This window comes from Rattus norvegicus, chromosome 1 (assembly GCF_021556685.1).
Source record: "Rattus norvegicus strain SHRSP/BbbUtx chromosome 1, alternate assembly SHRSP_T2T, whole genome shotgun sequence".
Taxonomy (NCBI): Eukaryota; Metazoa; Chordata; class Mammalia; order Rodentia; family Muridae; genus Rattus; species Rattus norvegicus.
Window position 1 is genome coordinate 198,131,931 of NC_141534.1, and position 17,959 is coordinate 198,149,889.

General features: G+C 48.0%; 1 protein-coding gene and 1 long non-coding RNA gene across 40 annotated transcripts in view; one reads left to right on the forward strand and one right to left on the reverse strand.

Annotated features, from left to right (window-relative positions):
- The window catches only part of Tacc2 (transforming, acidic coiled-coil containing protein 2), a 215,980-nt gene that overhangs the window by 76,031 nt on the left and 121,990 nt on the right, over positions 1 to 17,959 (forward strand).
- On the reverse strand, positions 1,604 to 17,341 carry LOC147996982 (uncharacterized). Of its 4 annotated transcripts, XR_015652617.1 has the most exons (4): positions 17,058 to 17,341; positions 14,617 to 15,316; positions 9,632 to 10,210; positions 1,604 to 1,814 (listed from the first exon to the last, which is right to left on the reverse strand). It is a non-coding gene; the product is annotated as an uncharacterized LOC147996982 (long non-coding RNA). The 4 variants fall into 4 exon arrangements; XR_015652616.1 differs by lacking the exon at positions 1,604 to 1,814 and having other exon boundaries at positions 6,954 to 10,210; XR_015652620.1 differs by lacking the exon at positions 1,604 to 1,814 and having other exon boundaries at positions 8,661 to 10,210; positions 15,215 to 15,316.

Below are 17,959 nucleotides of genomic sequence, written 5' to 3' on the forward strand. Positions count from 1 at the left end.
TTTTTCGAGTCTCAACACTTCCCCCAGCTCCCAGCTGCTTCTGCTGCCCCACAAGGACAACTCCCACGACTCTGGGCCAGCACATGTGGCCTTGAGCTGTCCAGACAGATTTTATTTGAACCATCTCCTGCAGCACTCACTGGCATGAATCTCCTGCATTCCAGCTTTAGGTATAGGAAAAATATCTGTGTAGCCAGGAAGTTTCTTCTGCCCTACAAGCCTGTACCTTTCTTCTCAGCATCACCAACATTTTATCATCTTCCGGGGGAAGCTCGGGGCCAGGCTTAGAGGAGTCCCATAAATAGTTCATGACTCAGTGTTTAAATCACTTCAGAATTTAAAATAGTATTTTCTGAGTAAATACTAGAAATTAGGGTGTTTTTTTTTCTGCCATGTTTGTAAAGTATAGACCAGAAAGGAAAGAGAGAGCTGGAGAGATGGCTCCATGGTTAAGAGCCCATGTTACTGTTCTTACACAGGACCCGAGTTCTGTTCCCAGAACACATGTCTGGCAAAGGCTCACAAGCGCCTGTAACTCTAGCTCCAAGGGCTCTCCCTGGCTCCCTGTTTTGGCCTCCAAGGGTACCTGTACTCCCATCCACATACCTAACCACACACATACATATAATTAAAAGTAAAAATAAGTCTTAAGAGAAATTGCAATGATTGGGCAGTGGTGGCACATGCCTGTAATGCCAGCGCTGGGGAGGTGGAGACAGGTATCTGTGAGTTTGGGGCCAGGCTGGTCTACAGAGTGAGTTCCAAGACAGGTAAGGCTACACAATTGTTACTGTTATCTAGAATTGAAGAATAATTTCACCTATTGAAATATTTAGGCATCTTTTCCTGCGCCCTCGGAACTCTTTACAAATCTGAGTCTTAATGGTCAGCACAGAAGGATCGATCCCAGTGTTTACAGCCTCAAGGTCTCAGGCACTGTCCTGTCCTCCTATTGGGACTTTTTTTTTTTTTTTCCGGAGCTGGGGACCGAACCCAGGGCCTTGCAGTTGCTAGGCAAGCGCTCTACCACTGAGCTAAATCCCCAACTCCTATTGGGACTTTTACATTATGTGGAGCATCCTGGCCAATGTGGCAGCCGCCATCTACTATGTGATGTGTGAGTGTGTGTATGAATGTGAGTGTGTGTGTGCATGCATGCATGTGTGTGTAAATATGTGTATGAGTGTGTGTGTGAATGTTGAGTGTGTGTGTGTATGAATGTGTGAGTGTGTGTGAGCGTGTGTGTGCATACATGCGTGTGTGTGTAAATATGTGTGTGGGTGTGTGAATATGTGTGTGTAAGTGTGTATGAGTGTGTGTGTGCATGTGTGCGTGTGTAGGTGTGTTTAAAGTAGCACATGCCTGGTGTTGGCGATTTAGTATTTTCAAAAAGGAGAGTACAAGATATAGTGTTAATAGCCTTTATGCTGCTATCTGTAAAGAGATACTATTTAGAATTTTAGTGGTGTCAAAATGTATGATAAAGGGGTTGGGGATTTAGCTCAGTGGTAGAGCGTTTGCCTAGGAAGCACAAGGCCCTGGGTTCGGTCCCCAGCTCTGAAAAAAAGAACCAAAAAAAAAAAAAAAAGCTTAAAAAATGTATGATAAAAATTAGATTCATTTATTTATTTTTTGCATCTTGCCAAGGCCAGGGCGTACATGACTGGGGCAATAGGCAAGCATGTAAAGATGGACCAAAGCCCGCAGCTGTCTCTGGGAGAGGGTTGGCGGATGCAGACAGAGGCTGTGTGATGAAAGTCCAGGCTGAGACCCTTCTCTGCTCCTCCCTGGTTATACAGAAGACCTCAGTTTGTCTGTAGGATAGAAATGACAGCAAGCTTATCTCCTTCCCCAGAGGGTCAAGGGAAACTGCTGATTCAGCGCCCACACAGGTGTACCCTGGTGCTTGGTGGCCTAGGCACCTGTGGTGTTGTGATAGGCTTTCCTAGTGTGATGAGCTCAGCTACCAAACACCACCAAATACCAGTGTAGAGGTGATTCCTGGGATCTCTGTATGTGTACCTGAGTTGAGGCTCCCATCTGCCAATCTCTGTTTTCCAGAGTTTTTTGTCTGAGTTAAAACATCTTGGCCGGTGGCTATGCTCACCACTAAAAGACACCACCACCCCCCACCCTAAGAAAATATAATGGCTGAAAAGAACACTTTTTCACCCCCATCCATACCCACAGTGATCTTCCCTGACACCAGCTAACAGTTTGGAGATGGCTTTTCACTGGGGTGCTTTATGTATGTTTTTGTGTGTGTCCATTGTACTTCAGCATCAAAATGATGTTTCAAGTTGCCTATCTGGTCAAACCCAAATTTTCACTCTCCTGTTAGGAGGTTGGGGAAGTTGATCCCACAGAATCTATTGAGTTAAAACATTTTGCCGACGATAGTAGCACTTGTCGTCTTCAGTGTCTTAGGCAAGTGCTCTCCCCAAGCTACAGACAGCCAGGGGTCAGCCCTGTCTTCAGTATCTGAGATGTGTCAGTTCTGCTCTTTTGGTAACAAAAGGGTGAGTTGAAAACCAATCATACATAGCCATGTAGAAGTGGGTGCAGTCTGTCTGTATATCTGCCTGTCATAATCTATCTATCTATCTATCTATCTATCTATCTATCATCTATGTATGTATGTATCAATCTACCTGTTTATCTATTATCTATGTATTTTAATGTATATGTATGTATCTATCTACCTATCTATGTATCTATTTACTTACCTATCTATCATCTATCTAATCATCTATGTATTATGTAGTACGTATGTATATATGTATGTGTGTATTTATCTATGTATCTATTTACCTATCACCCATCTAATCATCTGTATTATATTTATGTATGTATATATCTATCTATCATCTAATCATCTATGTATTATGCAGTGTGTCTGTATTTATCTATGTATCTATGTATCTATTTACCTGTCTATCATTTATCTAATCATCTATGCATTACATATATATGTATGTATGTATGTATGTCTATCTATCTATCTATCTATCTATGACTATCAATATCCAACTGGCATTGTTGGTGACAAGCCACAGTTTGTATCTTTTCAGTCATGGTCACCCATTCCGGAAGCCAGCTCAGATAGAGTATTTGCAGAGCATTTCTAGACTTTGTGCAATCCTGATCTGGCTAGAAGCCTGAGACCTGGGGTCAGAGAACAGATTTGCTATCACTGTCACTGTGGACCGTCCTCCATGCTAGTGCAAGAACTGGAACTTGACATTTTGATGGTAAGTGTTTAGGCAGTCAATCTTGGACACTGCCACGTCTTCCACAGATCGTTATTTAGAGTAGGAGAGGTGTCTTCAGTTCCACATGGGACAGTGGTCGGCCAGCCACCCTGCCCAATTATTAGTGTGTTTTCTTTTTGAGATGGGATCTCACTCTGTAGCCCTGCTGACCTGGAACTGATATGTAGACTAGGCTGGTCTTGAACTCATCAGAGATGAGTTTTGTCTTTGTCTCTGGAGTGCCGGGGATTAAAGGTGTGTACTACCACGCCCAGCTCAATTAATAGCAAATTTTAAGAGAATCAAAGCATGTTCACGGATGCTTAGGCTCTCTGGAGACCTAGGCTACTCACAGAGGGCATCTGGGTTGAAAAGTTGAGAACAGAACAGAGACAGTTGGCTGCTTGCCGAGGAAGCCCTGGCGGAACTTAAAAGCCACACAGAACGACTTCTCCTCTTCCCTCCCACTCCATCTTCCCACACAGTCTCTGATTCTTCCTTCTCTCTTCATAACATCTAAGATTACAAGCAGTGACACCAGGTTTTCAAGTTAAGAATAAGGTTAGAGGAAGCCACAGCTGTGCAGACAAAGGAAAAGAAAAAAAAAGTTCCCCAACATGGTTTCCTCAGTAGAGAGAGCAATGAGAGCGTTCATGCGCACCCACCCATGCACGCACCCGCGCACCCATGCTCGCCCCCACGCACGCTCGCCCCCACGCACGCTCGCCCCCACGCACGCTCGCCCCCACGCACGCTCGCCCCCACGCACGCTCGCCCCCACGCACGCTCGCCCCCACGCACGCTCGCCCCCACGCACGCTCGCCCCCACGCACGCTCGCCCCCAGCTCCCATGCTGAGCCTCCTAGCTTCACTTTTAGAGCAATATTCTTCTAACACAATAGACTGTTAGGAAGATAAAATAACAGCTTCCTGGTTGGATTGAGGTGCTTTCAAGACAAGGCCTGGTATGCAGTGGGAACGTTTCACAAATGGTGGCTGCTATTCCCCTGGAGGAATAGGGGCCTCTGAAGCCCAGCCTGTCTCTAGTCACGTGCCTCTGTTGCTGTCTGTGCACTGGATTCCACTCGCCCTGTTCCACCCACAAGGAGCTCTTCCATGGACTTTGAACACAGATCAAACTGAATTTAGGACACCAAAGACAGCAGGCGGGACGGGTTGGTGTCTCAGCAGCCCCTCAGTCACTGTGAGCAATCCTATAAAAGAGTCCAGAAGCCCTTTACCGTCGAGCTTCGTGCTCTGAGGCTTTTGTGTTTCACAATGAAAACCAATTTTCTAAGTGATGAATCTGTCCTTTGAAAAGGTGCCAAGTCTCTTTATGAGGTGCCCAGCCTCCTCAGAGACTGAGGCAGAAACACCATCACCTTGACAAACTTCTCTTCCCTCTTGGTAATCCTTCTGTTGTGGCCTCTGCCCACACTACACCCGGTCTTAGTCTTGAGATAACCATTCCTTCACTGGAAAGTTCAGAGCTGGTCTCAGGGCAAGGTGGTCATTCTCCAAATTGTGTGTGCCCAGGCTGACAAGGCTCTTCTTGCAGCCCTTCATTACTGTCAACAGGGCTTGACCTTCATTACTGTCAACAGGGGGAGTTACATGCAGGCCTGACTTAGGAGGAAGGTTTGGGAAGTGGATGTTTAATGCGCTATCTGGTTAGCGCTGGGAAAAAAAAAAAAAAAAAACAACAAACTGGGAGCATTCTTGTTGGGCCTCATATTAATAGGAGGAAACAGAGGCTCCTAATAGGGAAAGCCTGGAGCCTAGAGCTAGAGCTGGCCTCTGGCCATTTTAACATCTAATATGGTGTTCCTCTTGCATGCATGGGCTGGGCCTGCAGGTCAGGACTCCCTGCCAATACCAGCCACCCCAATACCCCTCTAGACTTATCAGAAAAGACTGCATGGCCAGGGTGCAGAGTAGGACACACACAGACCTGGGTATGGGCTGATTTCAAGTTCTGTGACCTCAAGAACTGTTGTGACCCTTCCTGAACTTGTTTACTAACTATACCACACAGCCACACAGAGAACTGTGGTGTAGCTAGAATGAAGAGAGACGCCGTGTCCGTGACAGCTGAGGTTAAGTTCTCTCACCCGTTTCCCTTTCAGGATAGAAGTGTCATGAATTCATACCTAGCTTTGCCCTGTGTCTTCTCAACCTATAGTGAGGTTCTGTGTGTCCCTCTGTTTTTTAGAGAAATGGAGGCTCCAGTATGTAACCTGGTCAGAGAGCTAGGACTGGAACCTTTCTTCTAGGAGAGTTCTTGAGGTCTCAAGTATATATTTTAAAGTGCTGGCCATTAACGCAATGGATTTTGGGAGCAGTAAGAGTCTTTGAATCAGCATGTCCGTTGAAGCCTTCTGTAGTGATAGAATGTCCTGTGTCTTTCCTACCCAGTACGGTAGCCACTAGATCTGTGTGCTTTTCGTGTCATACGGCTAGTGTTGGGGGCTGGAGAGATGGCGCAGTGGCTCAGAGCACTCCCTGGGTTGGTTCCCATGCGATGGCTTATGACCATCTCTAGCTCCAGCTCCCCGGGGTTCAGTTCCATCTTTCGTCTTTAGTGGGGCACCAGGCATGTGCACAGTGCACATACATACATGCAGGCAAAACAGTCATCCACACAAAGTGAATAGATCTTTTAAAGATTGAGGCTACATTTTTGCTCTCCCTCTCCCCCATCCCCGTCTCTCTCCTGTCCCTCTCCCTTCCTCCCCTTCTCTCTGCACCTTGCCCTCCCCATACCCCATGGCCACTCTCCTGGCCTCCTTCCTTGGGGCCAGTGAACTTGACCAAGAATTCAATAAACCTGCCTTTAATACATTCTTTAAAAAAGAAGAATAAGAAAAGAAAAAAAAAAACTGAGACTAGTGTCAACGAGAACCCAAATTGTTAACTTAGATTAATGGGGCAGTCCAGGCAGGGTCCGCAGAGCTCCGATTTCACTACCTGAGTGGGACTCTGGTCTCACATTCTTCCTCCCCACTACCCCTACCCTCCTGCTGCTGCCTAGTTCTGTGGGTGGTAAAAACCAGAGCCTCCTCAAGGCACACTAGGCAAGCAACCTGCCCCTGAACCACTTCTCACCCTGGGAATGTGTGGCTGCAAGGTAGTGTGTGAGCTCCTACTCACGTGGGCCAGCAGGAAAGGCCTGATGCACTGATCTAAGAAGTTGGGCCTGAGAGCTGGCTTTGCTTGCTGACCTCTCTGAACTCGAGGTGTTGCAAGGCCATCTGGGTAGCTGGCACCAACAGGAACCGTCTCTGCCTACATATCTCCAAATGGCTGGATCTGCCAGGGTGCTTCTTGCTGGTTCTAGGGAGGTCCAGAATGGCCAGAGGTGTGTTAGTTAGTGTCTCTGTGTTATTCTTGTCCTGAGAAACTGGCAGGATCAGAGAAAGGCTTAATGTGAGAAATCAAGAGGCCCAGTTTACAGTGTCCTGCTGTTGACGTTGTTTGCTTTTTCTTTCCTGTTCACTTCCACTACATCTTCCCTCCCTCTCTCCCTTCTTCCCTCCCTCTCTCCCTCCCTCTCTCCCTTCTTCCCTCCCTCTCTCCCTCCTTCCCTCCCTCCGTCCCTCTCCAGGGGCTCATCCTTTCAACACTCATTGTGTACCTCAGACTCCTCTCAAACCCATGGGAATCCTACAACCTCAGACCTCCAAGTGATCAGATTACAAAAGTGACCCACCATGCCCTATTTTATTTTTTTAATACTTCTCGGTTATCTGCTGTTAAATACTTTAGCAGCCCATGGAGTCCCACGTACATAGCAAACACATTTTTCTGTTTGCAGAGAAGGCACTGGAACAGGTCTGGTTACTGCTTTGCTTAATGTCTTTCATTTTTTCCAAGGCCAATGTGAGGGGGTTGGGATAAAAATATCAAATAGGCACAGCGATCCTCTGCAGGGTAGGCTAGAAGGCGCTCTGGTCTCTGGTGGCTCCGATCAGCACTGACTTTTCAGGCCAGGTTCCCCATCTCTGAGGAGGATAGCAAGACACTGCGGGTGCTCCAGATAAGCAGGAAGAGTGCAGGGGAAGGTACAGGGGCTTTGGGAGAAATCAGGCTGGAAACAAACTCAGCTCCCACCCTCAGCTCCCAGCCCTCATGGGTCAGGGCAGTGACCTGACTGAAATGCACCAAATCTCAGTGATTTTTCAAGTGAACAGGACTGACTATCTCTCTTGGTAAGAAAGGCATGACGCAACAGGAAGCAGGTGAGCAAGACACAAGCCACACTACCCCAAGTCCGCTCACAGCAATCAGCAACTGTGGCTGTAACCGAGCAGAGGCCATCAGCTCCTGCAGGCTGTGTGGGCAAGAACCCTGAGTCGTGAGCATCTTGTGGACAGTGGCATTCTCACAGCCAGCTTGGCGGTTACCTAGTGAGTGTACACCAGGCTGCAAGCTGGCAAGGAGAAGCCAGAGTCTGGCTCATCAGAGAAGCACTGTGGTGGGCATTCAGGGTACACTGAGCACAGGCTCCTCTCCTTGGAAGGATGTGAGACAGAGAATGCATAGGCAAGTTGTCCATTGAAGCTGGTCTCTCTGGTGTACATGGTTTGCTCATGCCTTGCCAAGATGTCTCAGTCAAGAAGTCAGCCCTGGGTACCTGTCTGGTCCCCAGGTGGCCCCTCTAGGGGAGAACACATCCTCCACCTGCCTCAGCTGCAGTGACCTTATGCACAGGTTGGGAAGTTGGACGTCAGGGTCCTCAGCTCTTGGTCTAGTCAGGGCAACACGGATAGGCAGTGGGTCTTGGCCTCTAGCCAAAAGGATACGCCTCATTCCTATTTCTTAAGGAAGGTAGGCTTGCACGGCCTGGGATCTTGGTTACCTAGCACTTGATACTCTGTGTGACTCCCTAAGTCTACTGAATAATTAAACGTAACCAGCTATCAGGAGAATTTGGGGTCAGACCAGACCTCAGAAGCAGCCGGCCTCTTCAACATTACACAAGTTCTCAAGGACCGTTTCCTCATCCAGAACAATGTGTAACACTTGTGACCTCAGAGAACTACTATGCAGATGATATAAAAATAAACATATATTGGGGCTAGTGGGTTGGATCACGGGGTTAAGGTGCTGGTTGCTAAGCCTAAGGGCCTAAACCTGCAGGGTTCAAGGAGAGAACCAACACCTGCACGTTGTCCTGTGATCTACACACATACCCTTCCACAGATAATGCACACATACACAATAAATGAATAAAGTAGGGCCAGAGAGATGGCTCAGTGGTTGAGAGCACTGACTGCTCTTCCAGAGGTCCTAAGTTCAAATCCCAGCAACCACATGGTGGCTCACAACCATCTGTAATGGGATCTGATGTACTCTTCTGATGTGTCTGATGTGTCTGTGTGCTCATGTAAATAAAAATAAATAAATCTTAAAAAATGAATAAAGTATAATAAAAATAGCACATATGAAGATCTCATCAGAGCTCCTGTGTGACCATGTAAGCACCTACATCTCAGGGGTTGTTTTCATTAATAGTATTTTATCATTATCATCATCATCATCATCACCACCACCACCACCACCATATCATCATCATCATCATCATAGTTTACACTGGTGGTAATACTATTGAGGTACATGAGTACGTAGTAAAGACTGTATTTTCACACAGTGGCCAATGGGAACTTGCTGAAGTTCTTCACATACATCTGCTCTGCGTTCCTTGGCACATGCCAGTTCCCTCCCACTCCCCCTACTACCCTATCCTGTAGCCGCAGCCTTCGGTGTTGCAATATTTTCTTGGAGGCAAGGTCAAACCATCCAGCACTCGTGGAGAAAGAATTCTCTTGCTTGTGGAAACCAGGGCTTTGGGGTTAACCTCTCACCAAGAGCGGCTGCGAAAGGCTGCAAGCTAACATTAGTGGGTGAGCAGGGGCGTGGCCGTGGGAATCGAGCCCTGAGCTCCTTAGCCGTTTTGGCAGGATCCTCAGGACTGTCAGCCCACCCAGGCCTCCTGAAAGTGGGGAGTGGAACGTATGTGCCCCTGCGCCTGCTGGGCACCTGGTAGATGGCCAAGCGGTGGTAGTAAATACTCTGTCTAGAGCTGGCAGACAGGACGTGGGGGAGGGCGGGGATGCCAAGCCTAGGCTTGAGATCTCAGACATAGGTCAGACTGCCTTCGCAGGCCCCCTGTGGAGGGTATCTTGAAGATGCCTCTCTGGCTCCTGTGACTGGCAGTAAGGACACTGGCCTTAGCAGTGGACATCACCTGATGACTGGCTCAGCTAGTCACACTAAAGCTAGACGAATCTCCAGGGACCTTCAGCCTCACTTTGCAGATAAGAGGCCTGAAACCCAGAGAGGGTATATGACTTCTCCGAGCCTTTCAGGGTACCACTTACCCAAATGTCATTGATGTGACTCTGGCTTCAGCCCTGCCGGCACTGCAGCAAAGCCATCCACTTCTTTACAACACAGGGAGCACCCCCAGGAAGGACCATAGGGACTGATGTTCCAGATTGTTTGATGGAGGGACTGGTAGTTTATCCAAGGTAATCTTGACCTTGGATATTGTCCAAGGAAGCTGCTCCTACAGGCTCACTCTGACTTTTTGTAAAATAAGTAGGCTGGAGTTTCCGTGCTGTGCGGTCGGCTCTCCCTTGCTGTGTCTAGATGCTCTTGCGGGAGAGGACTGCAGGCAAGCAGTACTGGAGCGCTGGCAGATTCCCTAATTTACAGTGATGTGGGGGATATGTGGAATGTTGACAAGGGAGGGGTGTCTCGCTTAGAGCCCTCGAGGGAAAAGATCCGCTGAAACCTGAGCCTCATCTCCTGGCTGGCGAGTCTGCACGGTCCACTGAGGAAACCTCAGAGGAGAGGGCTGTCTGGGTCAAGTTTCTCCATGAGCAGTGGGGCTGTGTATCCCTCAGAGATACTGTGCTGCTTCTCAAAGGTCAGTGCAGGCCTTGGTTTGGTTTTACCTGAAGATGAGAAATGTATCCATTAGAAACCACCTAGAACCAGTGTTTACACCTTTTAGTCTCCTGTCTTAGCATCTGTGAAGGGGACTCTGGTCATCTGGTCAAACGGCCCCAGTTGGGAGAAATCTATGCTTTTTGGAATTTTTTCCCTTTGCATTTTGGATCTGGGAACCAGGGATGATACAAATGGGAAAACTGGCCATTGACTTTAAAGCCCAACCAAGGTCACTGATGTCCTTTCTTCTAAGTCCCTCTCCCTTTGTTAGAACCACGAGGAGAAATGTGCAAGTGCAGAGTAGGGTCAGACTTGAAGGCACTCACTTGCAAGCTGGAGCCCCAGGGAGTCTGAGACAGTGGCCAGAGCTACACAATCTCATCTCTTGGATGCATGTGTGTGGGTGTGTTGTTGTGTGCATCTGTGGGAGAGAGAGAGAGAGAGAGAGAGAGAGAGAGAGAGAGAGAGAATATGTGGTATATGTATGTGGCATGTGTGTGTGGTATATGTATGTGGTATGTATATGTGTATCTGTATGTGGTATGTGTGTGTGGTACATGTATGTGGTGGTTGTGTGTGGCGGTGGTTGTGTGTAATGGTTGTAGTGGTGGTGTGGTTGTGTGTGGTGTATATGCATAGGTGGAGACCAGAGGAAGACACTGGGTGTCCTCTATCACTCCACCTTATTCCTTTGAGACACAGTCTCTCCCTGAACAATTTTGCCCTCTTTAGCTGGCTAGCAGCCAGCAAGACCTAGAGATCTTCCTATCTGCCTCCCACAGTGCCAGGTTCACACACAAGTGAGCCTACCTGGCTTCTTCCATGGGGGCCTGGCATGCAAAATGTTGGTCCTTATGGCTGTACAGCAAGTGCCCTAAACGATAGCAAGCCTTCTCTCTGTCCCTCTGCCCTCAGATTTTGCTGATCCTTCTGCCCATCCCACCCCTCCCCCTGCTCCTGGGTCTGGTGGGGACCACATTGTGCTTTAAGATAGTAGATGCCTGACAGATGAGGTTCATGCAAAGCCTTCCTCCTTCTCCAGTTACCCAGAATCCCGCTAGTCTTGCCCAACGAGGAGAGAGGCCTTCAAGAACAGCTGTTGACTGGTTTTCTTCCTCTGCCACAGAGCTTGGATGTTTTGAGGTAGACAGACCTAGGTTCAAGTCTTGTCACTTACTCATGATAGGAAGGTTGTCTTTTACTTAGCCTCTTCTGGTTTGTTCCCTCAACTGTAAGATGGGCATAAAATTGGTACCTGCCTCATGAAGATTCGATGTCATGGTATGTGAGAAGGGCTTGCTCAGCGCTGGCCCAGGCATGAACTCTGTGGATATCTGTCACTGTGGGAGAGTGTGGGGAGGGGCAGAGACTATACTGGATCCCTAATCTTTAGTGTAATGAGTTACACGCAGTAGGCCCTCACCAGATGCTTGTAGAATGGTGTTTCTTGCTGGCAGATACAGGTCTGTCTGGATCTACTATCAAGAAGAAAACTTGTTGGCCAAGCTAGGTCAACAAACAGTAGAGTCATCACGGTTAGAGGCCATTCACTCATTCACCCAGCCATTCACGCTGCTTACACCGGGCTTAGTCTGGGCACTCTGGGCAAAGTCCCTCAGTCTCAGCACTGCTGACATTTTGGGCTGGCTAACGTTATGAGAGGCTCTCTTAGGCATAGAAGGATGGTAGTAGTCTTATATCAGCCCCATCCCCCAAATTATGACAGGTAATATGTTTCCCAGGGCCTAAGGAGACATGGAGCTCTGTGAAAGCACGAAGACCTAAGTTTAATCCCCGGCACCTGTGTCAGAAATCTTGCAATCTTGGCACTGGGAAGGCCAAGACAGGCCGCTAACATGGATTCCTACTGCTGATTGGCCAGCCTGTTGAGTCTATTGGGTCATCGCCAGGGCCCAAATTACAGTGGACAAGGCTGGAAAGATGGCCAAGTGGTTAAAAGCATTTACTACTCCTCTTCTAGGGAGCCCAAATTCCGTTCCTAACACCCATATCAGGCAGCTTGAAACTGCCTCTATCTCCAGTTCTAGCAGGGTCTGCTGCCTCTGGCTTCCAAGGTCACCTGCACTCACGTGCACATACCCACACACAGAACACATACGCACACATGTTAAAAATAATAAGAATAGCTGGGAGGTCACTGGTGGTATAGTGCCTTAAATTCCAGTGCAAGGCTAGTCCGGTCTACAGAGTGAGTTCCAGAACACCCAAGACTATACAAAGAAACCTATCTCAAAAATAACTAAATTAATGAATTAATAATAATGATAAACTTAAAATGTACAAGGTTTTTGCCTGTGTGTATGTTAAATGTAGCATGTGTACCTGGTGCCTGCAGAGGCTAGAAGAGGGTGTCACATCTGGAACAGAAGTTTGTTAGCTGCCATTTGAGTGCTAGGAATCAAGCCTGGATTCTCTGTGGCTTGAAGGGTCTTAGTTCTCTTTGCTGTCTTGATTTGGTGTTGTGCTGAGAACGTCAATGTGGAAATAACATTGTTCTGCTGTTGGAGTGATCCTCTCCACTATCCACATATTTATTGTTGAATTACTTCCCAGGTCAGGGCTGCTCTATGACTTGAATATAAAAGTATATATAGCTTGATAATACCTGGTTTATGACTGGCATTCAGACAAAGGTGGTAGGAAGTCTGATTCATTTGAGTATTCGGCCTCTTGGCCGAATCAGTATCGTGTATATCAATTTCAACTGGAAATAAAAATTGGGTCCAAGTCCCTTCAAAAATAAAAGTACAAGGTAGTCAGAACCTGGGGAGTAATACCTGAGGTTGACCTTTGGTCTCCACATGCACAAATCTGCACATATATGTGACTATCTCCCAATAGTCTCTGAGGGGGCAAATTGCTCCCTACGGAACCACAAGTCAAGGCTTTGATGCCCAAGACATGGCTTCTTAGATTAGGGGCATCTGCTGGGAGCTTGTAGAGATTCGATGACTCAGGCACTGCCTCAGGTCTGCTCAGCGGGCACCTGTGCTTTAGCAAGCACTCAGTGACTGCTCACCCAGAACACTGCTTGCTATGCACCTGCCACCCTTATCTTTGCTGCACACTGACACATGCCAGGGAACTCTGAAATGGGCTGATGGCAAGACTGGGGACACAGCTCTATGACACTGTATTTGTCTAACAAGCCCAAAGTCCTGGGGATGCGGGGACAGACTACCAAAATCCAAGGATGATGCCAGTCCCAGCCCCAGGATCTCTGATTTAACTGACACCGTGTATGCAGGATGTGGAAGACTTTAGCTGTTCCAGTTGTCTCTGTCCAGTAGTCTTTAGACGTCTGTTGTTTAGTAGATGAGATGTATGTAGTACTACTATGGAGAATGCATTGAAACCTCCCTTGCCTCAGTCCTGCCCAGACCTCAAAACTTTGCCCTTGTTCCTTAGATGTTTTCTTTCCCATCCTTGCCCTGATATCACATGAACATACGATTCTGCTTCCCGGAGAAAGCTTTTTATCTGTCAAGGAAGACAGTGTGGCTTCTGCCTTCTATTTAGTTAAGGGTACATTTAAAATTTAGGCTGGGGGGTTGGGGATTTAGCTCAGTGTAGAGCGCTTGCCTAGCAACTGCAAGGCCCTGAGTTCGGTCCCCAGCTCTGAAAAAAGAAAAAAAAGTTTAGACTGGGCTGAGTTCATGAACAAGAGCACCTTGACCCCATGGGAGCTGGGGGGAGGGGGTCAGAACCTCAGTTCTAAACTCACACACGGAGCTGTATAGGTATGAAGGGAATGGTGTGGAAATCCCTGGGACCACAGCTAGAACTTTCGGACAGATTGCTGCCATCGAGGCCATCTCTCTGTGTGTATTTTGGGTTCGAGGTTGGCGTTTTGTCTTAACATGGGTGGGGGCCATGACTGGATTGTTCAAGGCCTGAAGAAATCTGCCTCTCTGCCGTACAACCAAGTGTTGCCGAGGTTCAGTCAAGGAACGGTCGAGGAATGAGCCTTGTTGCTTGCCAACACTTCAGGGAATGTGAGGACTTAGAAGCCCCAGCAGTGATTCTTTCTGGAGAAAGTAAATTAAAGTTCCTTCAAGTACTGTGTTGAGTGTGAGGAACCTTGTGGCTTGCAGGAAAGGTCACTGGTCCTGGATTTGTTATGATTTCCTCCTTTCCAGGTCTGCAGAATATACAGAAAAGTTACAAGTATCCCTTCATTCCTGTGGGCTGGGGAGGAATCTGGGTTCTGCAGACACACAGCCTTGTTCTGTGTGGTCCCGTGACATCATCACTCAAGCCTGGTTCCCCATGTGTCAAGTAAGGGTCATGGCCGTGCCTATCATCGGCTCACTGTGACAGGGAAAGGGGAGAAGAGGTGTCACTACCCCCAAAGACTGCTGGCTACACAGTACGTGCGCACAAAGCTCACCTGGCACCAGGTCCAGGAAGATGCCTCAGCCAGCGGAGTTCTTTGCTGTGTAAGCATAAAGACCCAAGCTGGAATTTCCATTACTCATGGAGAAGTCGGGTGTGGTAGTGTAACTCAGTGCTGGAGTGTGGAGACAGGTCAATCCCAAAAGGTTGCTGGCCAGCCAAGCTAGCCTAATCCATGAATTTTCCGTTCAGTGAGAGACCCCAACGCAAAATATGGAGGGTGACTGAGGAAGACATTGACATTGACTTCTGGCCTCTATACATATCTCTACACACATAGACATGTACACATGCACACATACAAACACACAGGCACACACACACACCACACACACACACACACACACACGCTAGGGCACACATACAGACACACATATAGACAGCATTTTTGAAGGGAGAAATGGTTTGCTTTGACTTATGGTTCCAGGAGGTTCCATCATTGTGGAGAATGCACAACAGCAGGCAGAGAAGGCACAGCGGCCAGAGCAGGAGGCTGGCTTGTCTCACTGCACTCACACTTAGGATGCAGAGGGTAAACAGGAAGTGGGGGCCAGCTCTAAGGCCTCAGGATGCATTCATTCCCAGTGACTCACTTCCTCCAAGGAAGCTGCTGCACCTCCTGAAGACTCAGGTCTCTGTAGATGGTGCCCCAGCCTTTGAGGTTTCAGTGATTGGCTGGCTCCGTGCTTTTAGGCCTGTGGTGAAGGAGTAGATTATGGTAAACAACGCTGCTCACTTCAGAGCTAAGTAACTCTGTGTTAGAAAGGGTGCCATCGAGGAGGGTTGGTGGACCAGGAGAGGAGAAGTTGCAGAGTTCCGCTGAAGCTGAAGGCTGGCCCTGAAAGGCTCCCATCCACTTCACAAAGTCAAACGCATTCTGTTTGTCTCTAAGAGGTGCCAACGTCTTAAGGGTCCCATTATCGCTCAAAAACCGTGGTTTTTGATTGTTTTAATTTAACTTTATTTTAGATGCACTGGTGTAAAGAACAGGAGTCACAGACTGTTGTGAGCTGCCATGTGGGTGCTGAGAATTGAACCCCAGTCCTCTGGAAGAACAGCCAGTATTCATAGCCACCGAGCCATCTTTCCGCCTCCCCAAACCACGTGTAAAGTCTACTTAAGATCCAAGGCACTTCATGGTTAACGAGGCCATATCAGTGCCCTATCTCTTGATGTCTGTGTTGGTTAGCTCTTCATTGCTCTGTAACACACAGTCCCAGAGGGAGAGGCCACACGCTGGACAAGGTACAGTGTCAGGCAGCAGGAGCAGGAAACTGCCTGTTTACATTGTATCTGTTCACAGGAAGCAAAGAAAACCAAACCCTGTTCTTAAAGCAGGGACTTCTATTGTCTTTTTGGTTTTCTCTAACTGATTATTAGTGGGGAGGGCACTGAGAAATCCTAAAGCAACACCAGCCAGTTATCTGAAACTCAGGCAAGATGAGGTTGGGAGATCTCCCTACACCCAGTGCTGGGTAAACTGTTTCCTTTCAGTCGGTGCTGTATGGCAGCCATCCCCTCCGAGCTGTAGGACTGAGCACAGAAGCGAGCCCTGATGCATACAACTGTAATCCTAGTGTGCTACAGATGCCACTGGACAGTGGAGCAGAGCGGATGCTGTCTGACGTTTGTGAATGCCCAACCCTGAGGCCCGTGAGTCTTTAGAAATACTGCGCTGAAACTCGGGGTCCTCATCCTTAGTACACCTTTGAGTTCATTTGCTTATCAGATAGACTTCGCTTTGGACTTTCAGCATCTACCAAGGAGTGAGCGTCTCTGTGCTGCATTCTGTGTTTCCTGTCAGTTATAGTTGGCCTCCTATGTTTCTTCCTATAGGCCTCATCACAAGGATTTCTCTGTGTATAAAACTGTGGCATTGCTAACTCAGGATAGGAGTCTGGTGACCAAGGAGGAGCCTTTGGTCCAATGGGGGAGAAGCAAGTTCTGGGAGAGAGTGGAGTTTCTCTCCAGCCTCTTGCAAGATCTTCTAAGAGTGCTCCCAGGTTTCACCCTCCTGCTTCCTGTCTCTCCACTTGCAACGGAGCCTGTCTTTCCAGGCAGGACCCTGTCTTCAACATCTTTATGTCCCCGTGGGCACTTGGAGTGGTGATTGCCGGTTCTCCGTGATTCTGTGATTTAATCAGTTAATAGTAATTTCTATGCTGGCCCAGACCGAGCGCAAATTTCGAGCCTGCCTTCCATCCGCATTCTCATGGACTCGTCCTTCTCAGCCCCAGTATAGCACTGTTGCCACAGCAAGGTATTAGCAGGAGCTCCACACAAACAGAGCAAAGCCTTGCCAGAAGGGCCAGGATGCTTGTATTCCAGAAGACTCCACCCTCTCACCCATTCTTTGTCCCTCTTGTGGTTAGAAGGACCTTTGTGGTTGAACTGGGCTCTCTGGGGCACGTGGATAATCTACACTGATCCCCTTACCTTAAGGTCATATGATTTCATCCTGTTTCCACCTGCAATCATAACGTTCCTTGCCATTACTGCAGTTTCCTTTCTATTGCTGTGATCAGATGTCCGGACCCAAAGCAACTCAGGGGAGGAAGGGTTTGCTTCAGCTTACAGTTCCAGGACACACTCTGTCATTGGGTGACACCAAAGCAGAGAGTCGAGGAACCAGCCACACCACATCCACAGTCAGGAGGAGGCAGACTCGGATGCAGCCTGCGTGTGCAGTACTAGCCCGCCACACTCTCCCACAGTTCAGTGCTCCAACCCCGGGAAATGGTACCACCCACAAAGGGCTGGCTCTTTGTGTAAGAATTAACTGTCTCAATAATCCTCTATGCACACACCCAGGTTGTGTCTACTGACAGTTAACCAACCAGCACATTGTGTTTACAGAAGGTAGTCACAGACTGGGAGTGGGAGAAAAATATGGATACCCTTCGGGGGAGGGGAGATGCTTCATTCTCATTTCCAAGGACCACAGAACTGTCCTCTGCCATGAAGGTCCAGTGTGTGGCTTTCACCTGGGGAAAGAGGGTTTCACATGGGAAAGGCCTGTCACCCCAAGAGCATTGTTGCCTAGATGGAGGGCTCAGGCCCAAAGGCTGGCTGGTGGGAATGTTCATACCCCTGGGGCAGGTGGTTCTGGATGGTATAAAAAGTCACCAAGGAGCATTTGTCTGAAATTTCTGTCTCCAGTTCCTGCCTTGAATTCTTTGGCTTCCCTCAATAATGGACTGGGTTTTTGTTTGTTTGATTTGCTTTTTTGTTTTCTTTTTCTAAAAAGATTTACTTATATATAAGTACACTGTAGTTGTCTTCAGACACACATCATTACAGATGAGGTTGCTGGGATTTGAACTCAGGACCTCTGGAAG